Source organism: Canis lupus, chromosome 13, assembly GCF_011100685.1.
Source record: "Canis lupus familiaris isolate Mischka breed German Shepherd chromosome 13, alternate assembly UU_Cfam_GSD_1.0, whole genome shotgun sequence".
Lineage (NCBI taxonomy): Eukaryota > Metazoa > Chordata > Mammalia > Carnivora > Canidae > Canis > Canis lupus.
In genome coordinates this window covers 41801686-41816108 of record NC_049234.1, presented here as the reverse complement: position 1 = coordinate 41816108, position 14423 = coordinate 41801686, and positions in this window count along the sequence as shown.

Below are 14423 nucleotides of genomic sequence, written 5' to 3'. Positions count from 1 at the left end.
TGTTTTTGTGCATTATTTCTTTGGACTTCCTCTTTCTTTAGAGTCCCCCTTAATAGTTCTTGCAGAGCTGGTTTGGTGGTCACATATTCTTTCAGTTCCTGCCTATCTTGGAAGCTCTTTATCTCTCCTTCTATTCTGAATGAGAGCCTTGCTGGATAGAGTATTCTTGGCTGCAGGTTCTTCTCATTTAGGACCCTGAATATATCCTGCCAGCCCTTTCTGGCCTGCCAGGTCTCTGTGGAGAGGTCTGCTGTTAATCTGATATTTCTCCCCATATAAGTTAGAGACCTCTTGTCTCTTGCTGCTTTAAGGATCTTCTCTTTATCTTTGGAATTTGCAAGTTTCACTATTAAATGTCAAGGTGTTGGATGGTTTTTATTGATTTTGGTGGGGACCTATCTTCTGGGTCTGAATGCCTATTTTCCTCCCCAAATTAGGGAAGCTCTTAGTTATGATTTGTTCAAATATAGTTTGTGGCCCTCTTTCCCTCTTGGCGATTTCTGGAATCCCAATCATATGTAGATTCTTCCTTCTGAGGCTGTCATTTATTTCCCTTAACCTTTTCTCATGGTCTCTTCATTGTTTTTCTCTTTTTTTTTCCTCAGCTTCCTTCCTTGCCATCAACTTGTCTTCTATGTCACCCACTCTCTCTTCCACCTCATTAACCCTCATCGTTAGGACCTCCAGTTTGGATTGCATCTCATTTAATTGATTTTTAATTTCGCCTGATTAGATCTAAATTCTGCAGTAATGATGTCTTCAGAGTCCTTTATGGTTTTTTCCAGAGCCACCAGTAGCTTTATAATTGTGCTTCTGAACTGGCTTTCTGACATCAAATTGTAATCCAAATTCTGTAACTCTGTGGCAGAGAGGACTGTTTCTGATTCTTTCTTTTGTGATGAATTCTTCATTCTAGTCATTTTGTTCAGTGCAGAGTGGCTGTATGAGGGGGCTGAGTCAAAAATATCAACCACACCTAGGTAAATTCCACCCTAGATGATTCTGAGGAGGTCAGAGACCAGAAAATGAAAAAGAAGATCAGAACGAAATAAAACAAGAGGACCACTAAAGTGAAAAACAAATTTTAAAACAAAGTAGTAAAAAATAAAAGGCAAAAACCCCAAAGTAGAAGAAGAAAGAAAAAGAATAAAAGGAAAAAAATTAAAGGGGTAAAAGAGAAAAAAAGATAAAAAGAGGGGGGGATAGGAGGATGGTGATGGTGACGAAGTTATAATGGAGGGAGAATGTATTCTACCTGAGGGGTCCTAGAGGATGATCCTCTTGGTTCTGAGTGTATTTTGTTCTGTATGTTAGAAGACGCTCAATCCCAAATTTATATAAATAAATACATTTATATTAAATATATTAAAAATATTTAATATATTTAAATAAATTATATATAATTTATATAAACCAGCAATACTTGTAGAAAGCCCCAACATTGACCACAAAAACATATACAAGATAAAAGAGGGGGACCGAATGGGAACGAAGAAAGATTATAACCTCACAGAGTGAACCAGCATAGTATTCCCCTTGGTTTTGCGTGCATGCTGGTCATGTTCTAGAAGGTATTAACTTCCACCATTGTAGAACAAAACAAGGCAGAGAAAACAAAAAACACAAAAGGAAAACCCATATCTCATATATCTCCCAAAATTAAATTGAATATGTTGAAGGGAATCCAGAAGTGAAAAACATATCTAAGACATGTAATTGTAGAAATATGAAAGTCAAAAAAGGAAAAAACTTAAAAATGAAGAGGTGGTAAAATATTGTAGTTAAGGTGGGAAAAGAGAAAAAATATTGGAAATTTTTAGTCTGATATAAAAAGGAGTTGTAATAGAAAAAGGGAAAAAAATTAAAAACAAAGTGAGGGGGGCCCTCTATTTCTATATATTATCTTTCCTCAATTTTCCCTCGGTCCTGGAGCTTTCCAGCACTGCTCCATCAAGAACTTGCTCTTCCCCTGTTCTTCCAGCTGGTCTTCTGGGGGAGGGGCTGCTGTGCTGGTTCTCAGGTGTGTGCACCTGGGGGAGATGTCCCGCCCATGCCAGGTGCACGGCTCAGTGGGAGCTGTTTATCCCGAGTCCTCTGTTCTAGGACGGCCCTCCTCCCCTCCCAGGCACACGGGTGACACCAGGAAGAACAACACCACTGGCGGCAGCCAGCTCTCCAGCTCTGGTCACTCTCCCAGGCTCGCACTAGCCTAGGTGCTCCCGGGGCAGGTGAGGGGGCGCTGACCTGCACAGCTCGGGGGCGCCTGAGGGCAGGAGGGTCCTCGCAGTCCTGTGCCCTCCCCTCCTCCACCCGTCCTGGGGGAACCGCAGGATCCTGAGCTGAGTCTTGCGCTCCCTGAGGTCTGGAGCCTGTGCTGCTGGGATCTCGCTCCTGGGGCTGCGGCTTCCTAAGGCAGCAGGGCACAGCCCCTCCACCAACCCCCCCTGACCGACTGGCTTCTCCCCGAGGCCCTGCTGGGCATGCATTCCAGCCTTTTATGGAGATGGGCCACGGTGTGGGTGCACTCCCCCCGCGGCACCTCTCCTCTCCTAGTGACCCTGGGATTCTGGAGGCTTCCCTCCCCCCCCCAAGATTCTTTTTCATTTATCTATTTTCCCCGCCTCCCTACCTGCTAGAAGCCAAAACGCTTCTGCCTGTGGCACGGCTGTCCTCTCCTTACATCTCAGGTGGAGTTCATGGGTGTTCAGTTTCGTGGGTGTAAGTTCTATAGGTGCAGCAGGTGTGGCAGGTGCGGCAGGTGCGGGGAGGCCCCTGCTCTCCCACCGTCTTGGGCCACCTCCCAAACCCTAATATTTTAATAGTTTCTATCACTCAGTGGGTTGTCGCAGGCAAATTTTCCCAGCAACTTAGTAGACCCTTCCAATATGTAGATTCTTTTTTTTTTTTAATTTCTGGAAGTTTTTCTTGGATTATATTTTTAAACATTAGTTTTGCTCAGTTATTTTGTTTGTCTGAAGCTAATAATTATATGCATAATATATTACATAATTAATATATATAACTATAAATAATATATAATTATTGACTGAACAATCTGTTGAATTTTCCTTGATGTCTTCTTGCTGCTCTGTCTCTTCCATTTTTTTTATTATTTTTTATTTTTATTTTTAAAATGTTATTTATTTATTTATTCGTGAGAGACACACAGAGAGAGAGATAGATATATATTTATATATATATATAGAGAGAGAGAGAGAGACAGGCAGAGGGAGAAGCAGACTCCATGCAGGGAGCCCGACGCGGGACTCAATCCCAGGTCTCCAGGATCACAGCCTGGGCTGAAGGCGGCGCTTAACCACTGAGCCACCCAGGCTGCCCTCTATTCCATTTCTTAAACTTATTTTACTATTTAATTTTATCCTTTTAATTGTTTTCCTCCTTTTATTCAATGGCAAATATTACATTTTCTTTGAATTTGTTCTTCTTTGAGCATCTTACAATTATTTCATCATTTTTATGACATGTTGTCTTTGTCTTCCATTTCTTCCCTGTGTTCAATCATTGCTCATTTCATTCCTTCTTGCTTTTTATATGCTTCTGTTTTTAATTTTTGAATTTGTGATTCAAGGTGTTTTAGTTTAATATCAATTGTAGAGTGTTGTTTTACAGTTAATTTCTTCTTGTTTTTTTGAGGGAGGGAGTGGGGTTGCTCACTAGCAAGAATGTTTAATTCCCATTGTAAAAAAGATGATCCTTTCCAGTAGACTTGTACAATAAATAGTTCCTGCATGTCTATATTTCTTGGACTGGTGTAGTTTGGGGTTGTTTATACAATTGGAGTTAAAGAACACATTCTTTCAGATTAAAAGATTGTGGTCTCATTAGCAGATTTTTTTCTTTTGTTTTTGTCAATGAGAGATATATTTTTAAATTTTATTCATTTATTCTTGAGAGACACAGAGAGAGGCAGAGGCAGAGACACAGGCAGAGGGAGAAGCAGGCTCCCTGTGGGGAGCCGGTCACTGGACTTGATCCTGGGATTCTCGGATCACACCCTGGACTGTAGGCAGGTGCTCAACCACTGAGCCCCCCAGGGATCCCCGAGAGAGTTGTTTCTTTTGAAACATTTGCTTTCCTTTTGTCTTGAGGGGCTGTAAAAATTTCCTCTCTTTCTTCTTTTATTCATCATCATCACACATTCTTCAAAGAGTATCTCTCACTTCAGTTTTACATATAACTCCCTAGAATTATCATCTTTCCCAGACTGACTCCTTGAATCCTGTGTGTTTAAACCCATAGTCAGTGTTCTGATATACCAGGACTCATTTTTCAGTATTTTTGCATGTATGGAAGATTTCTTTTTCCACGAGCGATTGTACCTTAAACTTTTGTTCTCTATTTAGCACAGTTTTTCTAGGCTTCCGTACCTTTCTCCAAAGACTTACACTAGGGACTTGTTAAATCGGTATGCCAGGAACTGTTACTGATTTAATTTAGTTTAATTCGCTTTTTATTTACAGGTAATTTTAAGTTTGCTTTGCTGAAAGAATGGAAGTTGTATGACTTGTTTCCCTTCTCTTTGTTTGCTTATCTGTATAGTTTTAGAGGCTGGCTAGAGAGGTTTGGATTTAGAAAACTATGCAGCTAGCTGGAAGTCTTCTATTGTCGCTGTTTTACGAATGAAAAAAACAGGAACCAGAGAGGTCAGATAATTACCAAAACCCAGCTTAAATGTCACTTGGCCACTTAACCACTATCCATGCTTCCTTTGAAATTTCAAATATAGTATAAATTCTCAGGGCATCCAACCAACATGTGTTGTAGCAATTACTGTGGGAAGAAAGATTGACATTGTAGTGGAAAAGGATATCAAAGTGGCCAAGCTTTTAGGAAACAGCTTTAAAATGATATGGTGCAAGATGTAAAAAAATAAGTGATTAGGGTCAGAATGGACAGATAAACTATGAAAATAGCCAATATGAAATGGCCAAAGTACACAATGAGAGAAATTCTCAATAGTAGTGAAGAAGTGAAAAAGGTAGTGGTTTTAGGAGGATGCCGTTTGTTTCCAGGAAGAGAAATCCACATAAGCATTAACTTAAGTCCAGGATAGGTATAATTAGTGTGATAAATTTGTACTTTCCTGGAAGCTTAAAAGCCAAATAAAATTATTGGGATATAGACATTTTTTTGATAATCCTCACCATTATTCGCATCTAAAAATTAAGGTGTGCTCTTTGCTTGAATATGTGTGATCTTGTTGTGAAAGTAGCAAGATGTATTTTTAAGAAATAGTCACTTTCAAATATTTGAGGACTGGAAAAGATAAAGCCGTATACAGGACACTTAATTATCACTTGAAAGTCCAAAGGAAGTAGATCTGTGAGCATGCAGAAAGATAAGTGCTTCTGGAAGAACTAAAAGTTCCCAATAATGCACTGCATCTCTGTGCTTCAGAGATGGCAACTCTAGCCTGTGGATTTAGGGGATGCTTAAAGTGAAATGAGTGGGAATTCAAGATGTTTCTCAAGAAATCTTGGTCTTCCAATGGATTAAGAGTCTACCAAACCAGTCTACAGCCACATCTGCCTAATGCCAGCCTGGTATGTTTCTGGAAAACAGGCCTAAGGTTGTAATGTTATGGTTATTTATTTGGTGCTTTCATATCCTGCTTAGAGAGAATGTGGCCTGGGGAGAGGGCAGCTGCCAGTAATTCTGTAACTTTTAGCCTGTTTTATGTTTTGGTGCTTTATATTTTTTATTAAGAAACTGTTTTCTCTATGAATATTTCTAAAATCAATGAATGCCTCACTCATAAAGAACAGAGATGCAATTTTTTAGTGGATAAATGTAATTTGGAGGAACATCAGCAGCACTTAACATTGTATTTTTACTTGAATGAGGGCACAAGATTTTACTGGGAAGATATACAGAAAGTGTATAAAGACAATATGTCCTTGCAGAATGTTATTTCCTCAGTGAAATAAGCCATTTGTGGATATGGTTATCTACTTCATTTTATATTGGTGATTGCTCTCTCCATATTGAAATTCTCCTTGCTTTCATACTTTAGTCATTTTCCCCCTCTCTTTTTTTCTTCTTAGAGAAAATGGTACATTTATTTTTGTTCTATAATTTTTAATTATTTTTATTTTGAAAAATAGCTGTACATAGTGTTTACCATCTTAATCCCCCTTTTTCTTTTTTAAGTAGTCTCCACGGCCAGCATGGAGTCCAACTTGGGGCTAGAACCCAGGACTCTGAGCTCAAGGGTGGGATGCTCAACCGACAGAGCCACATGGGCGCCCCCATCTTAACATTTTTAAGTGTTCAGTTTAGTGGCATTAATTATATTCATACTACTGTACAACCTTCACCACCATCTATCTCCAGGACTCTTCATTTTGCAAAACTGAAACTCTATACCCATTAAATAATAACTCTCCATCTACTGCCCCTCTCATCCCTTGGCAGCCACTATCTACTTTCTCTACATGATTCTGACTACCCTAAATACCTCGCATAAGTGGAGCCTTGCAGCATTTGTGTTTTCGTGACTGACATTTCCCTTAGCAGAATGTTTTAAAGATTCATCCATGTTGTAATGTGTCAGTATTTCCTTCAATTTTAAGGCTGAAAAATATTTCATTGTATATATATGTGTGTGTGTGTGTATATATATACACTATATTCTTATCTGTTCATCTGTCATTTGAAACTTGAGTTGCTTTCATGGTTTAGCCATCATGAATAATGCTGCTGGATCATATAATAGCTTTAAGTTTTTGAAGAACTACTATATTATTTTCCTTGTGATTGTTCCACTTTACATTCCCACCAACAGTGCACAAAGGTTCCAGTTTCTCCGTATACTTCCTAACACTTGTTATTTTCTGTTCTTTTGATAGTGGCCAGCCTAATGTGTGTGAGGTGGTGTCTTGTGGTTTTTATTTGCATTTCAATATTGAGCACTCTTTTGTGTGCTTATCAACCGTTTATAAATCTTCGCTGGATAAATGTCTATTTAAATGCTCTGCCCATTTTTTTTTCTTTTGGGAGGTGGAGGGGCAGAGGGAGAGAGAATCTTAAGCAGGCTCTACCCCATAACCCTGAGATCATGACCTGAGCTGAAATCCAGAATAAGAGATTTAACCAAATGAGCCATCTAGGCACCCCAAATGCTTTGGGCCATTTTTTTTTAATAATAAATTTATTTTTTTTTATTTTTTTTAAAGATTTTATTTATTTATTCATAGAAACAGAGAGAGAGGCAGAGACACAGGCAGAGGGAGAAGCAGGCATCATACAGAGAGCCTGACGTGGGACTCGATCCAGGGTCTCCAGGATCATGCCCTGGGCTGCAGGCGGCGCTAAACCGCTGCACCACTGGGGCTGCCCAAATTTATTTTTTATTGGTGTTCAATTTGCCAACATACAGAATAACACCCAGTGCTCATCCCATCAAGTGCCCCCCTCAGTGCCCGTCACCCAGTCACCCCCACCCCCCGCCCTCCTCCCCTTCCACCACCCCTAGTTCGTTTCCCAGAGTTAGGAGTCTTCATGTTCTGTCTCCCTTTCTGATATTTCCCACACATTTCTTCTCCCTTCCCTTCTATTCCCTTTCACTATTATTTATATTCCCCAAATGAATGAGACCATATAATGTTTGTCCTTCTCTGATTGACTTATTTCACTCAGCATAATCCCCTCCAGTTCCATCCACGTTGAAGCAAATGGTATTTGTCATTTCTAATGGCTGAGGAATATTCCATTGTATACATAAACCACATCTTCTTTATCCATCATCTTTCGATGGACACCGAGGCTCCTTCCACAGTTTGGCTATTGTGGACATTGCTGCTAGAAACATCGGGGTGCAGGTGTGCTTTGGGCCATTTTTGAATGGAGTTGTTTGTTTTTATTGGCGAGTTTTAGAATTTCTCTGTATGTTCTGGGTATTTCTTTCTTTTCTTCCTTTTATGAGCATTTCTTTCTCTAATGAGTATCTCTCTAAGTGTGGTCTGCAAAATATGTAATCAGAATCAGAATCACTTAGGATTTGTGTTCAGAACCCACAATCTCTGAATCCACCACTCTACCTATTGAATCAGTCATTAAACTGATTCGGGCTGGTGTGTTTTAACAAGCTCACTTACTGGAACTTTACAAGTATTAAAATTGAGAACTATTGCCTTTAAAATTGGCCCATTCTGGAGTTTCTTTCCCAACTCACTGTTCTTAGTCTCATGGTTTAAGTACTACCTACTGATATGCTGACAACTTTCAAAAGTATTATTTTAGTCCTGACATTTATTTTCACGTGTCAGCAGACCTAGGCACCTGAAGGTCAACACGTGTAAAAGTGAACTTAGCATCTTTCCCCACAAACCTGCTCCTTCATCTACAGTCTTCATCAGTAGTGCCATCATCTACCTCGCTGAAGTTAAATATTTGAAAGTTGGAAAATTGGGAAGTTGATTTTCCCCTGTCTTTTACTTCCCTCCCTACCCAATCAATCAATATGTTCTACAGCTTTTACCTCCAAGTATTTCTCAAACATTCTTCCTGCTCCTCTAACTCAGTTGTCATTAATATAGTTTAGTTCTTCACCGTGTCCCAGCTGGGCCACCATGTCCTTTACAGCCTCCAGTTTGGCTGATCTAAATACAAAGTATATCAGCCCAGTTCCCAGCAGGAAATAAAGAGAATTTTCAAAATAATATGATTGAAGGAAACTTCATTCCCAAAGGGGCAGTGTCCATAGGTTTGGGTGCAGGAGCAACCACAACAGAAGCTGTACTAATCTGACCAAAGCGTTATCACCTTTAGACTCCAGGAGATGAAGTGAGGGAGTGATGACTGGTATATGGGAAACCTAAGTGGGTTGAGCAGACTAATTTGAAAGGAGAAGAGATCTTTTATTAATTGAGGGACACTCCAAACCAAGGTGTGTTCAGACCACACCAGATAAATACCCTCTCTTCCCTTCCATTCCCTTTCTGATCTCCTGACTAGCTCCCTCTTAGCCGAACCCACCTGGAAACCAGAAGAAATGAGATTCCTTGATATAATTGATATAATCTGTACTGGTTTGTCTCCAGGGCAGAGCACAAAATTGAGAAAGGTGGAGAATGCACTTGGAAGGGCAGTGGAACAATCCAGCACCCAGAGCTTACAGTGTAGCTCCATTACTTGCAAACATTTCCATTCCCCCATCTCTTATTAGGCAAAATTTCTCTTTAATGTGAAACACAAAATATTCCTTACAGCCTCATTGCTTCTTTGTCTGACAGCATCTGCCTGACTCACCATGTTACAGAATGCAATTTGCTGTGGCTGCATGTTAACCTCCTAGCATTTCTGACCTCCATGTTTTAATTCGGGCCTTTCTTTCTAGAGGAAATGCCCTCTTCTTCCCTCCATTTTCTGCCCAGAAAAAAAGCTGAGCGGTATCCCCAGCTAACATCCTTCTCCCAATCTTGGACAAACATCCTGACTTGATGTGTTTCTGATTCTCAATATTATGTGACTCTATCATTGTTTTTATCACGTTGTTTCATTATTATTAATTTATCTGATTGTCTCCCCAACCAGACTCTGAATTCCTTGAAAAAAGAAATACCATTTTATATATGTTTAGGGTCCCAGGGATAAGCCCAGTGCTTATTTGTTGAAAGAAAAAAAATGAATTAGTAATTGCTCCCCATCTCTTTCTCTTGCTATGCATGTGCTAATAGTCAAAGGAATCACTTTCAGATTTCTAACAAATGGTGTGCATCTAAGTAAGTACCTCTCAGTGGGGCTGCAGCCAGCATTAATATTGAAGTGGTAAGTAATGGCCAATTTTGTTTCCTCTGTAATGGGAATTGATGGAAAGAAGGTTCACTATGGATAATTAGATTGATTTTAGTTTTACTACTTTAATATCCAGACAGTTCTTGAAAGTGATCGTTGTAATTACAGAAAGACAAGCTGATTCAGAAAACCATTCCTTATTTTTCTTTCTCCAATCTCAACTCCCTGAGCTGGTAAAAATACTTTCTTAATTCTTCTTCTACTTTTCATTCTCTGCATTCCTTCCTTAAAAGACTTGTATTTTCATCTTTAATTAACATCTTATTGGTATAAATTGAAATGTGGAAGATTGAGGCCATAGTAAGGACACACAGAATCAATCAGGGTAAGAAGTCGTCTTTATTTGATGTCTGTGGGGTATATCTTGTGACTGTAATGTGACATACTGAGAAATATAAGGCAAACTTCTAGTCTGCATTCCCAAAACTTAGAAGTTGCCTCTGTAAAATGGTAGGTGGCTATTAGAGGGGAGACGTCTTTCCCCAAATCCTGCTTTCTTGCTCGGAGGGTTTTTGCTAAGGAGGCTCTCATTCTTCTTGACCTCTCTCTTTCCTTCTACACCCCCTGCTCCCAGGGAGCAGGTGCATCCGTTGTCCTACAGGCGTGGGTAATTTAAAGCAGATAGCTATACATGCCTCAGAAAGGCTTTAGAATATAGAAGGATCTTCGCCAGCCTACTTGCGATATTTAGAATGGGTAGAGCCTCTCATTCACTGTAATGCCTTCAGTCAAGGAAAGTGCCAGGGAAATAAATACTGGCATCAACGCCACAATCAGTTATTTTTTATGATGACAGTGTTCTAGGTGCCATTTAAAATTTTAGTTAGAAGCAGAAGACTCTTATCCACCTGTCTTTTTTCTTTGCTGTGGTGCAAAGCAATAAAAATATGGTTTATGAAGGAAACCATCTCTCATTTATATTGGGCAACAAAACAAATACGAGAAGGAAAACAGGAAGCTCACTTAGAAAATAATAAAATTACTTCTGTGAATAAAAATGACAATAAGAAATCACAACATAAGACACTATGCTATCCTTGAAGATAGAATTTGCATTCTTTATTGTTCCTGGCACAATGCTTTGCATATTGTTAGTACTTAGTAAATTGTTGTTGAATTGAACTTAATTAATTCGAAGCACGTGTCTCTGTGGTTCAAAAGTTGTTCATGAAAATGTCTCCGGAAAGAACATATTGATTTAGGCATCACCTTGTACATTGGCATAGAAGTAAATATATTCCCAGAATTATGTGATACTTTATTAAAGCTAATTCTGTGTAGGTTTGGGTCAATCTATACACATTGTTCTTTATATGGAGACCACACATTTTATAATCTGCTTCAAAGGGTCTTGTAGTTTGATTGGTTTGCCTGTGTCAGGGATGCCTCTTTTCTTGCTGACATCCTATAGAAGTTTGCTCACATGGTTTTGTTATAATCAGCAGTTAAAACAGGTAATGCAAAATTTAGAAATAACATTAGCTTTGAAGGACATAAACTATGATTGTGAAGATGGACATCGGAGTTGAAATAATGCAGTTCGATCTCATGCCGACTCTGCCACCCACTAGCTACGTGACCTGGGGACAAGTTGCTTAAGCTTCTTATGCCTTAATGTTTTCATTGAACACGGGCATCATAACATCATCCCATTTAGAGTTTTATAAGGACCAAATGAAATCAAGTATACAGTTTCTTACATGGTCTCTGACAAACAGTAAGAACTCACTACGTATAACTAATATTATCAATACATCATGGAAATTAACATGTAAACAGGCAAGAACTTAAATGAATTATTGAAAGCTTTCCTCTAACAAATACAGTAAGGCTATAGCCTAAGATGAAGTCTAGCTATTTTGACATTTCTAATGATCTTGAAGGGTAAAAAATGGAATCAATATGTCTGAAAAGAGAATATGTCTCCATAAATAAATGGAAGTGAAAGGAGCCACAGACAGTGCCCATCTAGAAACGAGAGGGGAAAAACCTGCTATGTCCCAGACTCATCTCTCATTTACTGGCCAACATGTGTCCAAGCGCCACCCGTTTTGGTGAGATTTCCAGTCTCTAGATTACATTTAATCCCTCTTAATTGTGTTGCTTTTCCTACATCATAATAATCTGGGGTTCAAGCTATCCAACAAATAACTCTCTCTTCCCCTCTTGAGTTTTTTTTTTTTTTAATTTTTATTTATTTATGATAGTCACACACAGAGAGAGAGGCAGAGACACAGGCAGAGGGAGAAGCAGGCTCCATGCACCGGGAGCCTGACGTGGGATTCGATCCTGAGTCTCTAGGATCACGCCCTGGGCCGAAGGCAGGCGCTAAACCGCTGCGCCACCCAGGGATCCCTCTTGAGTTTTGAATCAAAGGAGAATTACACAGAAGATTATGGCAGATGGAGACAAAATTACTGCCTCTATTATTAATAAAGTTAATATTGGGAGAATGCAGCTTGTATTTGACATTCAGTGGATTTTCTACCCTGACCTTCAGAACTTTAGTCAGTGGCAGTTATGGAACACAGGCCCCTCCCATCACACAGCAGAGGAAAGGACATGAGTGAAGGGACTACGGGCCATGTGTACCTAATATTTTTCTCCTAAATTTACCTTTTAGAAAAATTACTTCTTCTCCACAGGAGATAAATGAGTGAGGATACAGAAGATTCTGAGGCCATGTCTGTCTGTCTTGGAGTTCTGTCCACATGGAAGGATATATTGAGAGTGGGAAGTATCTCCCCCAATCCCACCTAACTACTAACGGCCATCCTGTCTTACTGTAGTTATCTAATATATTTCCCATTAGGATGGAAGCTCTGTCAAGGGAAAATGTAAGTTCGATGGTTGACTGCTCTATCATTAGTACCAAGCATAGAGAATGACTTATGTTAGGTGCTTTATGGATATTGAGGAATCACTGCTTCATCTCTGCATTACCCGTTTCTTATGCTAAATTCAAGACAGAGAAGTTATTCAATAAATTTCTGTTTGAGTGAATGAGACATCTATATTCTCTTGTCTGAAATGGCTGTTGGAGTTTGGGAATAGCCTCAGAGTTGGAACAGAGTTTAGTTTTGTGCAAACATATTAGTTTGACGGGAATATATGTGTACCTTTGACTCCTTACTCTAGCAAATGGACCGATGACCACATATGTAATTTAAAAGACAAATATGATCTGACAACTCATTAATCAAATAGCTGATTTTGAGCATTTTTTATGTGCCAAAGCTGGCTGTAGAGGCACCACGGATGCTATAGTTTGGACAAGTAATTGGAGAAGAATGTCATATAGTTTATTAGCAAGAGCTAAGATCTGGGTAAAGACCATAAATGCAGTGAAATCATTTGGTTAAAATATTTGACAAAAGCTCCCTAAGAATTAGACTTTGGTTGTGCCTTAAAGAATTGGTGGAATTATACAGGTTAAAGAAATAAGAATTCCAAGGTAGTTGGAAAGCATGAGGAAGAACAAAAAGAGGAAGGAGAGTGCACAAGGGGGCCACCGGGTCAAGACAAAGCATCACATATACGCAGGTCGCACATCAGCAAGCGGTTTCTGGCAGCTGCTCTCACAGCTCACGGTAATTATGACCACACTCGTGTGATTTTCTTCTATTCAAACCAACTGGAGCACAATATATCCTTTGTCTTACTTTTTAAATACTATTTAGACCATAAAATATTCTATAAACTGAGCTATTATAAAACATACTTTGTTTTTCTGAAGGTGTATGGGTAGGAATTGTGGCATAAGGAGAACACTTACAGATGTAGAAACCAGTCCTTGGTATGAATTCTGACCCGGACACCAACTGTGTAACTAATTAACCTCTCCGAACTTCTCATTTTGTAAATAAGGGAAAATTCTGATAGCAATGTGTAGAGTTGTAAAGATTAAATGAGAAAAAGATGGTCAGAAGTCCACGGTTAATACTGGCCATCATATAGTCGACACTTGATGACTACTGGCTGCTAATAGAATATTCTTTAATAACCCATAGCACCTTGCATTATGATGCTTTACACATCCTAGGGAGACAGGTGCTAATTCACACTGTTCTACTTCACTTTCCTCAATTGTCTGTTATCTTTCTCCCCACACCTGAGCTATCGTGGAAACTTGCTCTTTCTTCATGTGAACCAAAAGGTGCTTTCCCAAATCCAAAATATGAAAGTAGTTAAACAATCTCACTACGAATTACCCAAAATACTTCTTTCTTTCAGCTTACAGGTCAAAAAACAAAAACAAAAACAAAACAAAAAAACAGTAAAAAACATTACTCGGACTCAGAAATCATACAGCATCCTTATCCTATGTAGCAAGGAATTAGGGAAAAAAGTTCTTCTAAAAGATTTGGATTCAAGTGCTGCTAGTTATTGCTACTGAACTTTGGTGGAGGGTCTTTTTTTAATTAAAAAATAATAAAAAGAGGTGCCTGGGTGGCACACCTGGTTAAGCGTTCTTGGTTTTGGCTCACATTGTGATCTCGGGGTCATGAGATCAAGCCCAGGGTCAGGCACCCCACTGAGTGCAGAGTCCGCTTGGGATTTTCTCTCCCTCTCCCTTTGCCCCTCTGGCTCATGCACGCGCACACACA